The sequence below is a fragment of the Salmo salar genome, chromosome ssa24 (genome assembly GCF_905237065.1).
Source record: "Salmo salar chromosome ssa24, Ssal_v3.1, whole genome shotgun sequence".
Taxonomy (NCBI): domain Eukaryota; kingdom Metazoa; phylum Chordata; class Actinopteri; order Salmoniformes; family Salmonidae; genus Salmo; species Salmo salar.
Genome location: NC_059465.1, coordinates 44,825,837 through 44,843,336, shown reverse-complemented (window position 1 = coordinate 44,843,336; position 17,500 = coordinate 44,825,837).

Genomic DNA, 17,500 nt, shown 5'->3' with positions numbered 1-17,500 from the left:
GTTACCGGTCCAACGCTCTAACCACTAGGCTACCAGCTGGTTACCAGTCCAACGCTCCAACCACTAGACTACCTGCTGGTTACCGGTCCAACGCTCTAACCACTAGGCTACCTGCTGGTTACTGGTGCAACGCTCTAACCACTAGGCTACCTGCTGGTTACTGGCCCAACACTCTAACCACTAGGCTACCAGCTGGTTACTGTCCCAACGCTCTAACCACTAGGCTACCTGCTGGTTACTGTCCCAACGCTCTAACCACTAGGCTACCTGCTGGTTACTGACCCAACACTCTAACCACTAGACTACCTGCTGGTTACTAGTCCAACACTCTAACCACTAGACTACCTGCTGGTTACTGACCCAACACTCTAACCATTAATTAAACTACCTGCTGGTTACTGACCCAACACTCTAACCACTAGGCTACCTGCTGGTTACTGACCCAACACTCTAACCATTAATTAAACTACCTGCTGGTTACTGACCCAACACTCTAACCACTAGGCTACCTGCTGGTTACTAGTCCAACACTCTAACCATTAATTAAACTACCTGCTGGTTACTGGCCCAACGCTCTAACCACTAGGCTACCTGCCACCCCATTTTGGGGTATTATGTGTAGATTTAAGAGGGGGGAAAAAACAATTGAATCAATTTTAGAATAAGACGGTAACTTATCAAAAGGTGGAAAAAGTCAAAGGGGTCTGAATACTTTCCGAATACACTCAGTAGCTGTCGTTAATAAAATGTATTACATGGATACCGTACGTATGTTTGCTGCACTCATTTAATCACTGATTACTGTTTTGGATCTATTTGCCACTGTTTTGTAATCATCAGGGCCAGCTTGACAGTGGTCAGGCCCTAACGTCAGGGATTAAAGGTCTTCGAAACACAACCCATGTCCTGGATCTGAGGAGAGACCCTCTCAACTGAACAATGATTAATTAAATGGTATGAATGAAATAACATTCCGAATCGTGAACGATCCTTGTTGGGTAATATAAAATCTGTCGTTCTGCCCCCTGAACAAGGCAGTTTAACCCCACTGTTCCTAGGCCGTCATTGTAAATAAGAATTTGTTCTTAACTGACTTGCCTAGTTAAATAAAGGTTAAATAAAAAATAAATAAAATAAATAAATGACAAAGTAGATCCGTCTAACATTTGGGCGTTCTAGGGAATAATAATAATAAGCAACATTCACTTGTTTCTGTGTTTCTTTCATAGCCCTTATACACACGGAAGAAATCCATATCAACTTACAATTGACAAAGGAGCGTAACATAAATAAAAAAGGACTACCATTGGATCATAACGGCCACGTCTCAGGAACGTGCTGTTGTAGATCTGTTCGAGAAGTTCCTACATCTGAAGACGAAACATTACCTCAGGAACGAATTCAAAGAGCTCGTGGGACGTCGTCGTTGTCAGACAGTTATCAATACAATTTTGAGCACTACAAGTCTGTTAAAAATGGGAATTACCTCACAAATATTCAGATGTAATGGCAAGGAAATGAGATATAATGCCTTTTAGGGTTACTGGATGAAACTGAAAGACAAATACATGATTAGGATGATCAAACTACGTAAATGAACACGGTCAGTCGACAAAACAAAATGCAGATTTAGCAATTAGACGTTTGAAAAAAATGCCCAGGAAGCCATGGACAAAGTGGAAGGCTTACTGTCTGCTATTGTGGACTTCCACTGCGCAATGAACTTTACTGAGCTTATTTTCAGGAAGTACTACAAGACAATGTCCAATGGGAGAAATGGGAACACGGTGAACAGAAGAAATGTGACTCAAAGTGCATTTGGAGACAATTACAGGCCATGTTCTGAATGGGTTTAAAAAAAAAGATGTAACAGATGCCTCCATCATCACAGCTACACTCCATTATTTTTGGCTTCAGTGCAGGACACAATCCACATACGTAGTCCATCAGAAGATTTCACGCCTGTCTCTCCGAAAAAAACAGAAGTGGTTCGATGCTCAGATGTTTCCAATAGTATCTATGTCATGAACGATGACAAAGAGATGTCCACCGCGAAACTAGTGGGCAAAAATCCAAACATGGGACAAAACAACAACCACAGACTCTGACCTGTTATTATCCTGTCTGTTTGCCATCCGCCCTTCTGAAGTATGAAACATCTTAGTCACCATGAAAAAAGTCACTTCTAGGAATGGAACTTTATTTTCAGTTTTCACAGTGGCCTGCTGAAAAAGTCACTCCTAGGAATGGAACTTTATTTTCAGTTTTCACAGTGGCCTGCTGAAAAAGTCACTCCTAGGAATGGAACTTTATTTTCAGTTTTCACAGTGGCCTGCTGAAAAAGTCACTCCTAGGAATGGAACTTTATTTTCAGTTTTCACAGTGGCCTGCTGAAAAGTCACTCCTAGGAATGGAACTTTATTTTCAGTTTTCACAGTGGCCTGCTGAAAAAGTCACTCCTAGGAATGGAACTTTATTTTCAGTTTTCACAGTGGCCTGCTGAAAAAGTCACTCCTAGGAATGGAACTTTATTTTCAGTTTTCACAGTGGCCTGCTGAAAAAGTCACTCCTAGGAATGGAACTTTATTTTCAGTTTTCACAGTGGCCTGCTGAAAAAGTCACTCCTAGGAATGGAACTTTATTTTCAGTTTTCACAGTGGCCTGCTGAAAAAGTCACTCCTAGGAATGGAACTTTATTTTCACATACACTCAGCGTGTAATATTGTAGCTTTTCAAGTATCTCTAATCGGAGACTATCAAACGAAGCTCATCCATCTTATTCTCGAGTGACTGGACATTTTCCAAAAGCACGAAGGGGGGGGAGTGTGCCGTTCGGTTTTCTCTTCGCATCAATTTCACCAGGACTCCACCTCGTCGTCTCCCGCGTCTCTACGCCTGCAGCGTTTTGGTAGCCTATGGAACAAAGGGTCCGGTAGGAACTGTGGAATAGCTGAGTCGGAGTTGAAGTCATATTTCTGTACTTTTCTCAAAAAGCTGAGATATTTTAATGTAGACTGAACTATACTGACACTGTTTTATAAATCTTTCATTGAGAGTATTTTAACTTTTTGTATTGTTTTGTTGGTTTGGCAATGCCACCGTCAGCCAGAGAAATATGCTGAGAGGGATTATCACCACAGCAAGCAAGGTACTTGGAGTCAAACAGACAGGCCTGGATGAGGTCTTTAAGGTCAGGGCCCTCAGCAAAGTACTTGGATTCAAACAGACAGGCCTGGATGAGGTCTTTAAGGTCAAGGCCCTCCCCAAGGTACTTGGATTCAAACAGACAGGCCTGGATGAGGTCTTTAAGGTCAGGGCCCTCAGCAAAGTACTGGGAGTCCAACAGACAGGCCTGGATGAGATCTTTAAGGTCCCTCCCCAAGGTACTTGGAGTCAAACAGACAGGCCTGGATGAGATCTTTAAGGTCAGGGCCTTCAGCAAGGTACTGGGAGTCAAACAGACAAGCCTGGATGAGATCTTTAAGGTCAGGGCCCTCAGCAAGTTACTGGGAGTCAAACAGACAGGCCTGGATGAGGTCTTTAAGGTCAGGGCCCTTGCCAAGGTACTGGGAGTCAAACAGACAGGCCTGGAAGAGATTTTTAAGGTCAGGGCCCTCAGCAAGGTACTTGGAGTCAAACAGACAGGCCTGGATGAGATCTTTAAGGTCAGGGCCTTCAGCAAGGTACTGGGAGTCAAACAGACAGGCCTGGATGAGGTCTTTAAGGTCAGGGCCTTCAGCAAGGTACTGGGAGTCAAACAGACAGACCTGGATGAGGTCTTTAAGGTCAGGGCCCTCCGTAAGGTTCACAAAATCATTTTAGACCCAAGCCACCCCCTGTACCCGGACTTTGAACTATTCCCCTCTGGGTGCAGGTATAGGGCACCCCTCAGCAGGAAAAACACAACTAGACAATAATTTGTGCCAGGTGTGATATCCCTCCTAAATAGCTCGGGCTAATGTTCCTATCCACCCAGTAAGGCTAACAGGCTAATGTTCCTATCCACCCAGTAAGGCTAACAGGCTAATGTTCCTATCCACCCAGTAAGGCTAACAGGCTAATGTTCCTATCCACCCAGTAAGGCTAACAGGCTAATGTTCCTATCCACCCAGTAAGGCCAGCAGGCTAATGTTCCTATCCACCCAGTAAGGCTAACAGGCTAATGTTCCTATCCACCCAGTAAGGCTAACAGGCTAATGTTCCTATCCACCCAGTAAGGCTAACAGGCTAATGTTCCTATAGACTCAGTAAGGCCAGCAGGCTAATGTTCCTATCCACCCAGTAAGGCCAGCAGGCTAATGTTCCTATAGACTCAGTAAGGCCAGCAGGCTAATGTTCCTATCCACCCAGTAAGGCCAGCAGGCTAATGTTCCTATCCACCCAGTAAGGCCAGCAGGCTAATGTTCCTATCCACCCAGTAAGACCAGCAGGCTAATGTTCCTAACCACTCAGTAAGGACAGCAGGCTAATGTTCCTATCCACTCAGTAAGGCTAGCAGGCTAATGTTCCTATCCACTCAGTAAGGCTAACAGGCTAATGTTCCTATCCACCCAGTAAGGCCAGCAGGCTAATGTTCCTATCCACCCAGTAAGGCCAGCAGGCTAATGTTCCTATCCACCCAGTAAGGCTAACAGGCTAATGTTCCTATCCACCCAGTAAGGCTAACAGGCTAATGTTCCTATCCACCCAGTAAGGCCAGCAGGCTAATGTTCCTATCCACCCAGTAAGGCCAGCAGGCTAATGTTCCTATCCACCCAGTAAGGCTAACAGGCTAATGTTCCTATCCACCCAGTAAGGCCAGCAGGCTAATGTTCCTATAGACTCAGTAAGGCCAGCAGGCTAATGTTCCTATCCACCCAGTAAGGCCAGCAGGCTAATGTTCCTATCCACCCAGTAAGGCCAGCAGGCTAATGTTCCTATCCACCCAGTAAGGCCAGCAGGCTAATGTTCCTATAGACTCAGTAAGGCCAGCAGGCTAATGTTCCTATCCACCCAGTAAGGCCAGCAGGCTAATGTTCCTATAGACTCAGTAAGGCCAGCAGGCTAATGTTCCTATCCACCCAGTAAGGCCAGCAGGCTAATGTTCCTATCCACCCAGTAAGGCCAGCAGGCTAATGTTCCTATCCACCCAGTAAGGCCAGCAGGCTAATGTTCCTATCCACCCAGTAAGGCCAGCAGGCTATTTTTTTATTGTTATGTAACTGTTATGAAAGTTGTATTGTCAATTTTGTTTTTGTATTTAAACGCCACTTTAAATGTGTACATGACACTGCAACAAAATTTCCCCATGGGGACAATAAAGTCAGAAAGTACGTTTTTGAAGTCAAAATGGAGGTTAATAACTGTTTATCTGATGTCCAGAAGTGATTGGTGGTCATATGTGATAATAGTAGGATCTTTCTGTACAAAAAAATAAATAAAAAATATCGCAAAGTTGGGTTGGAACTCGTAAGATGTCGCTCTTTTCCGTTGGTGCCATCTTGGAGAGGAGAGGAGAGGAGAGGAGAGGAGACTACAGTAGAGTAGAGTAGAGTAGAGTAGAGTAGAGGAGAGGAGAGGAGAGGAGAGGAGAGGAGAGGAGAGGAGAGGAGAGGAGAGGAGAGGAGAGGAGAGGAGAGGAGAGGAGAGGAGAGGAGAGGAGAGGAGACTACAGTAGAGTAGAGTAGAGTAGAGTAGAGTAGAGAGTAGAGTAGAGTAGAGTAGAGTAGAGTAGAGTAGAGTAGAGTAGAGGAGAGGAGAGGAGAGGAGAGGAGAGGAGAGGAGAGGAGAGGAGAGTAGAGTAGAGTAGAGTAGAGTAGAGGAGAGGAGAGGAGAGGAGAGGAGAGGAGAGGAGAGGAGAGGAGAGGAGACTACAGTAGAGTAGAGTAGAGTAGAGTAGAGTAGAGTAGAGTAGAGGAGAGGAGAGGAGAGGAGAGGAGAGGAGAGGAGAGGAGAGGAGAGTCTGTGTGTGTGTGTGTGTGTGTGTGTGTGTGTGTGTGTGTGTGTGTGTGTGTGTGTGTGTGTGTGTGTGTGTGTGTGTGTGTGAATCTTGTCAGGCAACAAGGTAGACCACACACCAGTCCGCTGGCCCTCCTAAGACGATGAATACACACACACACACACACACACACACACACACACACACACACACACACACACACACACACACACACACACACACCGGTGAGTACACACAGGGCAGGACCCTTCACAAAGCCATGACATCAGAAGGCTGGGAGGGGACAGGTGTAAAAACCATTTGGATGTGGAACGTTACAATACCAGGGTTTCCATTGGCCGGTAAATTGCTGGCTTTTAGCTGACCAAAATAAATGAAAAGCCGATAAATTAAATTGTAGCTGACCAAAGTGTCCGGGTTGCCTATCACCGATTCCGTGCTTCAGCACCATTCTCTCGCTCCTCGGAGAGAGAGAGAGAGAGAGAGAGAGAGAGAGAGAGAGATGTAGCGAGAGAGAGAGAGAGAGAGAGAGAGAGAGAGAGAGAGAGAGAGAGAGAGAGAGAGAGAGAGAGATGGAGAGAGAGAGAGAGAGAGAGAGAGAGAGAGAGAGAGAGAGAGAAGCCTTGGGCTACTGTTGAAGACGGAGGCCTTTCTCAGTGAAGTTAAAGGTACTTTATTGTGGACGGTAAACAAGTTTTAATACTGTAGGACAAAGAAGAGAAGAACATTGCCGCGACCAAATGCCGGCTACTGTGCAACTCGCTTTTCAGGTAGGATTTTTTATTTATTTATAATCATTATTATTATTGTTTGTTCTTGTTATTATTGTCGGCCGATTTATAAACCAGTTCTTCAAATATGCCCAAAAAATATATATAATGTTTGTTTGTTTCTGTTCTTTGGCCAAATGAAGTTCCAACTGTAATGCTTTAGCGTAAATAGCCGGCTCATATTTTCGCTATAAACAATGGCTTGACTTAGGCCTACTTTTGATATTACCATAGTAAAGTTTAGAAACGTTTGTAGAGGTGTGGTGTGGCTATTATTACGCTTAAGCTACTGCAGGCCTATGATGTGAAGGCAGGGAGTACCGACACTCCAATTGACTCCGACATTTGAATTTTTAAAACCAGTTCTCAAGTGTTTTGTTTCATTCTGTTGAGCCATTTTCTTTGGTCAAGTGAAGTTTCAATTGTAATGTTTTCTTTGCCCCCAATATAATATCCTCCTCGTATTTTCCCTATAAACAACGGCTTGACTTACTTTTGACAAGACCTTAATAATAAAGTTTAGAAACTTTTGTGAAGGTTTTGGTGTGGTGTGACTATTACCCTATTATACTGCACGCCTAGGATACTGATTCCGACAGTTGAATTTGAGATGAGGAAGAATTTTGTCACGTCCTGACCAAAGAGAGCTCTTATTTTCTATGGTAGAGTAAGTCAGGGCGTGACTGGGGGGGCGGGGGGTTATCTAGTTTATTTAGTTCTATGTTTTTGGTTCTAGTTTTGTTTTTCTATGTTGGGGTTTTTGTATGATCTCCAATTAGAGCAGCTGGTCATCGTTGTCTCTAATTGGGGATCATATATAAGTAGTTGTTTTTTCCCCACCTGTGTTTGTGGGAGATTATTTTGAGTTAGTGCATGTTGCACCTCTGTCGTCACAGTTTGTGTTTTTGATTGTAGTTTATTGTTTGTTTTTGCGAAGTTTCACATTTAAATAAAAGATGTGGAACGATACTCACGCTGCGCCTTGGTCTCCTTCCTACGACGAACTTGACAAATGTTTTAGGTCTACAAGAGCTACTCCTATAATCTAACAATATAACGCTTTATAAAACAGTTTTTCTGATATAAAATAAACGAATTTGTCTCTTTTTTTGTACTCCTGTATATAGGAGACAGAGACAAGAGAAATAATAATATGTATGTCGGTATCGTGGCCTGCAACACGTCATCAGAGTGCGCAGCTAAACATATCTCTCTATCTCTAAGCTTCTCTTCCTTTAAATGTATTTGTAAAATATGAATATCATACAGTGGAAGCCTGTAGGCCTTTGCATGCAATGCCCTGGTACATTTTAGTGCTCAAATTTCTGACAGCTAAACCGTGAGGTGGACAATTATTGTTTTAGGAAAGTAAAAACAAAAAAAAACAATAAAACAGTAGGCTATGAAGTTTTACATTGAAACACAAGGAATAGTGTTTTTGTAAAATTTTAAATATGTCTCATTAGGTCAATATCCCTCAATTTATTGGCCAATAAGATGGCTCTGACAGACACGATCGCCTTGTTTCTATCTCCTAGCCAACTTTGCAGTATTTCTTTTTTTCAGTGGTTTTTTTCAGTGGTTTTTCAGTGGGTTTTTTCAGTGGTTTTTCAGTGGTTTTTTAGTGTTTTTTTCAGTGGTTTTTTTCAGTGGTTTTTTTCAGTGGTTTTTTTTCAGTGGTTTTTCAGTGGTTTTTCAGTGGTTTTTTAGTGTTTTTTTCAGTGGTTTTTTTCAGTGGTTTTTCAGTGGTTTTTTTCAGTGGTTTTTTTCAGTGGTTTTTCAGTGGTTTTTCAGTGGTTTTTCAGTGGTTTTTTTTAGTGGTTTTTTTCAGTGGTTTTTTTCAGTGGTTTTTCAGTGGGTTTTTTTCAGCGTTTTTTTTTCAGTGGTTTTTCAGTGGTTTTTTCAGTGGTTTTTTTCAGTGGTTTTTTTTCAGTGGTTTTTCAGTGGTTTTTCAGTGGTTTTTTAGTGGTTTTTTCAGTGGTTTTTTTCAGTGGTTTTTTCAGTGGTTTTTTTTCAGTGGTTTTTCAGTGGTTTTTCAGTGGTTTTTTAGTGTTTTTTTCAGTGGTTTTTTTCAGTGGTTTTTTTCAGTGGTTTTTCAGTGGTTTTTTTCAGTGGTTTTTTTCAGTGGTTTTTTTCAGTGGTTTTTTTTCAGTGGTTTTTCAGTGGGTTTTTTTCAGCATTTTTTTTTCAGTGGTTTTTCTTACGTTATTTTCCCAGAATATTTCTTGTATTATTACCTATAGCCAGAAATAACTTTTGGACATTAGATCGGCGGTAACTCTAGCAGAAATTTGACTTCCCTGACCTGGATCCTTTGTTTGAACTTCCAGAGGCAATCCTGGGGACTGCACCAACATGCACACGCCAGAGAAGAGGTAGAAGGAGTGGGGCCCTAGTCAGATTCAGTCGGTGTACACACCATCCATTATCATTCAGACGAGCTCAGGGCGAGCATCTCCTTCCAGGGAGACATCAGGGACTATAACATATTCTGTTTTATAGAATCATGGCTCTCTCCGGATATATTGTCCACGTCCCTTCAGCCAGCAGGGTTCTCTGTCCATCAGGTGGACAGGAACAACGAACTCTCCGGTAAAAAAAGAAAGGTGTTTTTCATGATTAACAACTCAAGTTGTGATTGTGGAACTTGAATCTATGCTTCAAGATTGTTTCGATCACGCAGACTGGGAAATGTTCCAGGTCGCCTCTGGTTCATCATGAAGTGCATAGAGGATGTTGTTCCCACTGTGACAATTAGAGAAAGAAAGACAGAGAGAAAGAAAGAAAGAAACAGAGAAAGACAGAGAGAAAGAAAGAAAGAAACAGAGAAAGACAGAGAGAAAGAAAGACAGAGAGAAAGAAAGAAAGAAACAGAGAAAGACAGAGAGAAAGAAAGAAAGAAACAGAGAAAGACAGAGAGAAAGACAGAGAGAAAGAGAAAGAGAGAGAGTTCAGTCTCTCAAAGATGCCATGCAAGAATATTGAGGTCAGGGAAAACAACTTGAATGGACGGAATCCCTAAGCTAGGAAGAGGAAGAAGAGGAATATGTAAATTCTGAATGAAAGTTCTCCTTTACTTCCGGCGAAGGGAGGTCTGTGACACATTGTGGTTTAGTGATGAGGAGCCCTGCTTAGCCCCCCGTCTATCGCATGGGACAAGGTGTTAAAGATGCATTACCCAATTTAGCTACTGAGAGGAGAACGGGGTAGTGGGTGGGTGGGTGTGTGTGTCACAGTGGTGAGTCAGAATGTCTCAGTGTGTCTTTAGATTGAGTATTTCCGCTGCACAGGACTGACCCACACACCCACTCACCCACTCACACACGCACACACACACTCACTCATGCACACACGTACACACACACACACACACACACACACACGCAAGAGCACCCACACACTCACTCACACATGCACACACACACTCACTCATGCACACACGCACACACACACACACACACACACACACACTCACTCATGCACACACGCACACACACACACACACACACACACACTCACACACACGCAAGAGCACCCACACACTCACTCACGCATGCACGCACACGCACAAACACACAAACACACACACACACACACATATATAACCACACACAGTGTTCCTCTTTAACAGCACACGGAAGATTTGTGTTTTCTACTGAGGAGGAGGAGGAGGAGGAGGAGGAGGAGGAGGAGGAGGAGGAGGAGGAGGAGGATATCCCAAATCAACACTTCCTCCTACATCTATCCGTAGACAGATCTCTTTTTCCTTCATTCATGGTTGAGTGAAGACAACCGGACTCTGAGGACGTTGCATTTCAGGCAGAAAACATCATCATCATCATCATCATCCTCTGCGTAAAACTAAAGTAAACAAAACAAGAAATCAAACGAATTCTGTTTTCTTGTTTTCCGTTTTCCGTGGTGGAGGTGGAGAGGAGGAGAGGCCATAGATACATTGAGCGGTGAATAGAATAAGACTGGATACTGTCACAACGTCCACAGAAGGCGGCGCATCTCCTCGGTCGGGCGGCGCTCGGCGATCGTCGTCGCCGGCCTACTAGCTGCCACCGATCTGTGTTTCAGTGTCTGTTAGTCATGTCTGTTTTTTGATTGCACCTGTTTTGTGTTTGTCATTAGTGGGGGGGGGGTATTTAGTCTGTCTGTGTTTAGTTAGGATTCGTGCGGGATTGTTCTTTGTTACGTGTGGTGTTATATTGTTTGGGTTAGGACTTATTGTATAGGCATTAGGGTTGCCGGGCTGCGCCCCGTCTGCCTTTTGAGCGGAGCTTCTTTTAGTCTTTTTGACTGTTGTGCTCCCAGCCGTATATGGATTTTGCCTTTGGATTTATTAAATCAAGTTTGTTCCAACGGACCTCAGTCTCCTGCGCTTGACTCACCCTTAAAACAGTTCTACCCGCTCGTGACAGATACACTTGGCTTTTAAAATTATACAGATGTTGGATCGTAACTGGATCGTTATTTTGTTACGGATAATTTCCCTGCCGCGTCAGGAAAATTTCAAATGAGCCTCATGAGTCCCTGGGAAAAAAATAAAAAAATAAAGAGCAGTTCGTTTTCTCTCCATGCGAGGGGAGTCGAGTCATTTGGGATAAAGGCCTGCTATCAAAATAATGTTCTCCGCTCTCTCAAACGCTAGGGCTAGGTTCTATTAATTCAGCATTCAAATGTACAAAACTGTATCAGCCATTGTCACGCCTTGACCTTAGAGAGCCTGTTTTATTCTCTATTTTGGTTAGGTCAGGCCGTGACTTGGGTGTGCATATTTTTATGTGTCTATTTCTTTGTTGGCCTAGTATGGTTCCCAATTAGAGGCAGCTTTTTATCGTTGTCTCTGATTGGGAATCATACTTAGGCAGCCCTTTTTCCCCACCTGTGATTGTGGGATCTTGTTTTTGTGTAGCTACCTGTGAGCAGCCCAGAACGTCACGCTTCGTTTTCTTCTCTATTGTTTTTGGTGAGTTTCATATTTATTATTATTATTTTATTATTAAACATGTGGAACTCTAAGTACGCTGGTCTCCTTCTTACGATGAGCGTGATAGCCGTCGTTTTATAACACATTATCTTAATAACACAAGATAGATATTGGTTTCCACGAGTCCACAACATATCAAATCAAATTGTATTTGTCACATGCGTCAAATACAGCAGGTGTAGACCTTACTGTGAAATGATTACTTACAAGCCCTTAACCAACAATGCAGTTCAAGAAGAGTTAAGAAAATATTTCCGAAATAAACTAAAGTAATAAAATGTAAAAGTAACACCAGAAAATTACATAACAACAATAATGAGGCTATATACAGGGTGTTACGGTACAGAGTCAATGTGGAGGCTATATACAGGGTATTACGGTACAGAGTCAATGTGGAGGCTATATACAGGGTGTTACGGTACAGAGTCAATGTGGAGGCTATATACAGGGGGTACCGGTACAGAGTCAATGTGGAGGCTATATACAGGGGGTACCGGTACAGAGTCAATGTGGAGGCTATATACAGGGTGTTACGGTACAGAGTCAATGTGGAGACTATATACAGGGGGTACCGGTACAGAGTCAATGTGGAGGCTATATACAGGGAGTACCGGTACAGAGTCAATGTGGAGGCTATATACAGGGGGTACCGGTACAGAGTCAATGTGGAGACTATATACAGGGTGTTACGGTACAGAGTCAATGTGGAGACTATATACAGGGTGTTACGGTACAGAGTCAATGTGGAGGCTATATACAGGGGGTACCGGTACAGAGTCAATGTGGAGGCTATATACAGGGTACCGGTACAGAGTCAATGTGGAGGCTATATACAGGGGGTACCGGTACAGAGTCAATGCGGAGGCTATATACAGGGGGGTACCGGTACAGAGTCAATGTGGAGACTATATACAGGGGGTACCGGTACAGAGTCAATGTGGAGGCTATATACAGGGGGTACCGGTACAGAGTCAATGTGGAGGCTATATACAGGGGGTACCGGTACAGAGTCAATGTGGAGGCTATATACAGGGGGTACCGGTACAGAGTCAATGTGGAGGCTATATACAGGGGGTACTGGTACTGAGTCAATGTGGAGGCTATATACAGGGTATTACGGTACAGAGTCAATGTGGAGGCTATATACAGGGGGGTACCGGTACAGAGTCAATGTGGAGGCTATATACAGGGGGTACCGGTACAGAGTCAATGTGGAGGCTATATACAGGGGGTACCGGTACAGAGTCAATGTGGAGGCTATATACAGGGGGTACCGGTACAGAGTCAATGTGGAGGCTATATACAGGGGGGTACCGGTACAGAGTCAAAGTGGAAGCTATATACAGGGGGGTACCGGTACAGAGTCAATGTGGAGGCTATATACAGGGGGGGTACCGGTACAGAGTCAATGTGGAGGCTATATACAGGGGGTACCGGTACAGAGTCAATGTGGAGGCTACATACAGGGGGGTACCGGTACAGAGTCAATGTGGAGGCTATATACAGGGGGTACCGGTACAGAGTCAATGTGGAGGCTATATACAGGGGGGTACCGGTACAGAGTCAATGTGGAGGCTATATACAGGGGGTACCGGTACAGAGTCAATGTGGAGGCTATATACAGGGGGGTACCGGTACAGAGTCAATGTGGAGGCTATATACAGGGGGTACCGGTACAGAGTCAATGTGGAGGCTACATACAGGGGGGTACCGGTACAGAGTCAATGTGGAGGCTATATACAGGGGGTACCGGTACAGAGTCAATGTGGAGGCTATATACAGGGGGTACCAGTACAGAGTCAATGTGGAGGTTATATACAGGGGGTACCGGTACAGAGTCAATGTGGAGGTTATATACAGGGGGTACCGGTACAGAGTCAATGTGGAGGTTATATACAGGGGGTACCGGTACAGAGTCAATGTGGAGGTTATATACAGGGGGTACCGGTACAGAGTCAATGTGGAGGCTATATACAGGGGGTACCGGTACAGAGTCAATGTGGAGGCTATATACAGGGGGGTACCGGTACAGAGTCAATGTGGAGGCTATATACAGGGGGTACCGGTACAGAGTCAATGTGGAGGCTATATACAGGGGGTACCGGTACAGAGTCAATGTGGAGGTTATATACAGGGGGTACCGGTACAGAGTCAATGTGGAGGCTATATACAGGGTACCGGTACAGAGTCAATGTGGAGGCTATATACAGGGGGTACCGGTACAGAGTCAATGTGGAGGCTATATACAGGGGGTACCGGTACAGAGTCAATGTGGAGGCTATATACAGGGGGTACCGGTACAGAGTCAATGTGGAGGCTATATACAGGGGGTACCGGTACTGAGTCAATGTGGAGGCTATATACAGGGGGTACCGGTACAGAGTCAATGTGGAGGCTATATACAGGGGGTACTGGTACAGAGTCAATGTGGAGGCTATATACAGGGGGTACCGGTACAGAGTCAATGTGGAGGCTATATACAGGGAGTACCGGTACAGAGTCAATGTGGAGGCTATATACAGGGGGTACCGGTACAGAGTCAATGTGGAGGCTATATACAGGGGATACCGGTACAGAGTCAATGTGTAGGCTATATACAGGGGGTACCGGTACAGAGTCAATGTGGAAGCTATATACAGGAGGTACCGGTACAGAGTCAATGTGGAGGCTATATACAGGGGGTACCGGTACAGAGTCAACGTGGAGGCTATATACAGGGGGTACCGGTACAGAGTCAATGTGGAGGCTATATACAGGGGATACCGGTACAGAGTCAATGTGGAGGCTATATACAGGGGGTACCGGTACAGAGTCAATGTGGAGGCTATATACAGGGGATACCGGTACAGAGTCAATGTGTAGGCTATATACAGGGGGTACCGGTACAGAGTCAATGTGGAAGCTATATACAGGAGGTACCGGTACAGAGTCAATGTGGAGGCTATATACAGGGGGTACCGGTACAGAGTCAACGTGGAGGCTATATACAGGGGGTACCGGTACAGAGTCAATGTGGAGGCTATATACAGGGGATACCGGTACAGAGTCAATGTGGAGGCTATATACAGGGGGTACCGGTACAGAGTCAATGTGGAGGCTTTATACAGGGGATACCGGTACAGAGTCAATGTGGAGGCTATATACAGGGGGTACCGGTACAGAGTCAATGTGGAGGCTATATACAGGAGGTACCGGTACAGAGTCAATGTGGAGGCTATATACAGGGGGTACCGGTACAGAGTCAATGTGGAGGCTATACACAAGGGGTACCAGTACAGAGTCAGTGTGGAGGCTATATACAAGGGGTACCGGTACAGAGTCAATGTGGAGGCTATATAGAGGGGGTACCGGTACAGAGTCAATGTGGAGGCTATATACAGGGGGTACCGGTACAGAGTCAATGTGGAGGCTATATACAGGGGGTACCGGTACAGAGTCAATGTGGAGGCTATATACAGGGGTTACCGGTACAGAGTCAATGTGGAGGCTATATTCAGGGGGTACCGGTACAGAGTCAATGTATGGTTCAGGTTAGTCGAGGTAATTTGTAAAGTGACTATGCATAGATAATAAACAGTGAGTAGCAGCAGTGTAAAAACAAAGGGGGGGGGTAAATAGTCTGGGTGGCCAATTGATTAATTGTTCAGCAGTCTTATGGCTTGGGGGTAGAAGCTGTTAAGGAGCTTTTTGGTCGTAGATTTGGCGGTCCGGTACCGCTTGCCGTGTGATAACAGAGAGAACAGTCTATAACTAGGGTGACTAGAGTCTTTAACAATTTTTTGGGCCTTCTTCTGACACCGCCTGGTATATAGGTCCTGGATGGCAGGAAGCTTGGCCCCAGTGATATACTGGGCCATAACCACTACCCTCTGTGGTGCCTTACAGTCAGATGCCCGATCAGTTGCCATACCAGGCGGTGATGCAACCGGTCACGATGCTCTCGATGGTGCAGCTGTAGAACTTTTTGAGGATTTGGGGACCCATGCCAAATCTTTTCAGCCTCCTGAGGGGGGAAAAGGTGTTGTCGTGCCCTCTTCACAAACGTCTTGGTGTGTTTGGACATCAAGGAACTTGAAACTATCGACCCGTTCCACTACAGCCCCGTCGATGTTAATGGGGGCCTTTTCCTGTAGTCCACGATCAGCTCCTTTGTCTTGCTCACATTGAGGGAGAGGTTGTTGTCCTGGCACCACACTGCCAGGTCTCTGACCTCATCCCTATAGGCTGACCTCTGACCTCATCCCTATAGGCTGTTTCATCGTTGTCAGTGATCAGGCCTACCCCTGTTGTGTCGACAGCAAATGTAATGATGGAGTCGTGGGTGAACAGGGAGTACAGGAGGGTCCACAGTCCAACCCCCAGCCTACTATCAGCCTGGCAGACACCCACAGTCCAACCCCCAGCCCACTATCAGCCTGGCAGACACCCACAGTCCAACCCGCTGCCTTATATCAACCTGGCAGACAGCCACAGTCCAACCCCCAGCCTACTATCAGCCTGGCAGACAGCCCCAGTCCAACCCCCAGCCCACTATCAGCCTGGCAGACACCCACAGTCCAACCCCCAGCCACTATCAGCCTGGCAGACAACCCCAGTCCAACCCGCAGCCCACTATCAGCCTGGCAGACAGCCACAGTCCAACCCCCAGCCCACCATCAGCCTGGCAGACAGCCACAGTCCAACCCCCAGCCACTATCAGCCTGGCAGACACCCGCAGTCCAACCCGCAGCCCAAATTCAGCCTGGCAGACACCCACAGTCCAACCCGCAGCCCACTATCAGCCTGGCAGACAGCCACAGTACCGTAATTTCCGGACTATAAGCCGCTACTTTTTTCCCACGCTTTGAACCTCGCGGCTTAAACAATGACGCGGCTAATATATGGATTTTCCCCGCTTTCATTTTACATTACATTTTTAGTCATTTAGCAGACGCTCTTATCCAGAACGACTTACAGTAGTGAATGCACACATTTCATACGTTTGTTTTCCGTACTGGTCCCCCGTGGGAATCGAACCCACAACCCTGGCGTTGCAAACACCATGCTCTACCAACTGAGCCACACGGGACCAGTTTAAAAAAAAAATATATTTTTTTTTTAAAACACATTCTGTGACGTGTTCAGTTTTTTGGCGGCATGAAGCTTTCATTAGACCAATGAAATTGCCGAACGGGTTAAGGTCAAACAACTTTTTTGTTTACTGTTTAGATTAAATCGAGCGCGCTCAATCTTCCCATCATTCTGATTACGGTAGTCATTTTGTCATCCTCATCATGGCAAAGACACGGAGAAATGCATATAATGCAGCTTTCAAGTTGAAGGCGATTGATCTGGCTGTTGGAAAAGGAAATAGAGCTGCTGCACGGGAGCTTGGTCTGGAGCAATTACTTTCTTGGTAGGCTACTGTTTACTGCTAATTTTTTATTTTTTTGTTACAAGCCGTGTTTCGTTAAAGCCTATTTATTTTTGTTAAAAGCCGTGTTTCGTTAAAGCCTGTGTAAAGTTCATTTGTTTCAATGTACCGGTAGGCACCTGCGGCTTATAGACATGTGCGGCTTATTTATGTTGAAAATAGTACGTTTTTTTTAAATTCAGAGGGTGCGGCTTATACTCAGGTGCGCTCAATAGTCCGGAAATTACGGTACTATCAGCCTGGCAGACACCCACAGTCCATCCTCAGGCCACTGTGTCATAAACCCCATAATGTTTGTCCTCTCTGTGTTCCACGGTCAAGATAGAGAGAGTAGAGTACAGTAGACTACAGTAGAGTAGAGTACAGTAGAGTACAGTAGAGTA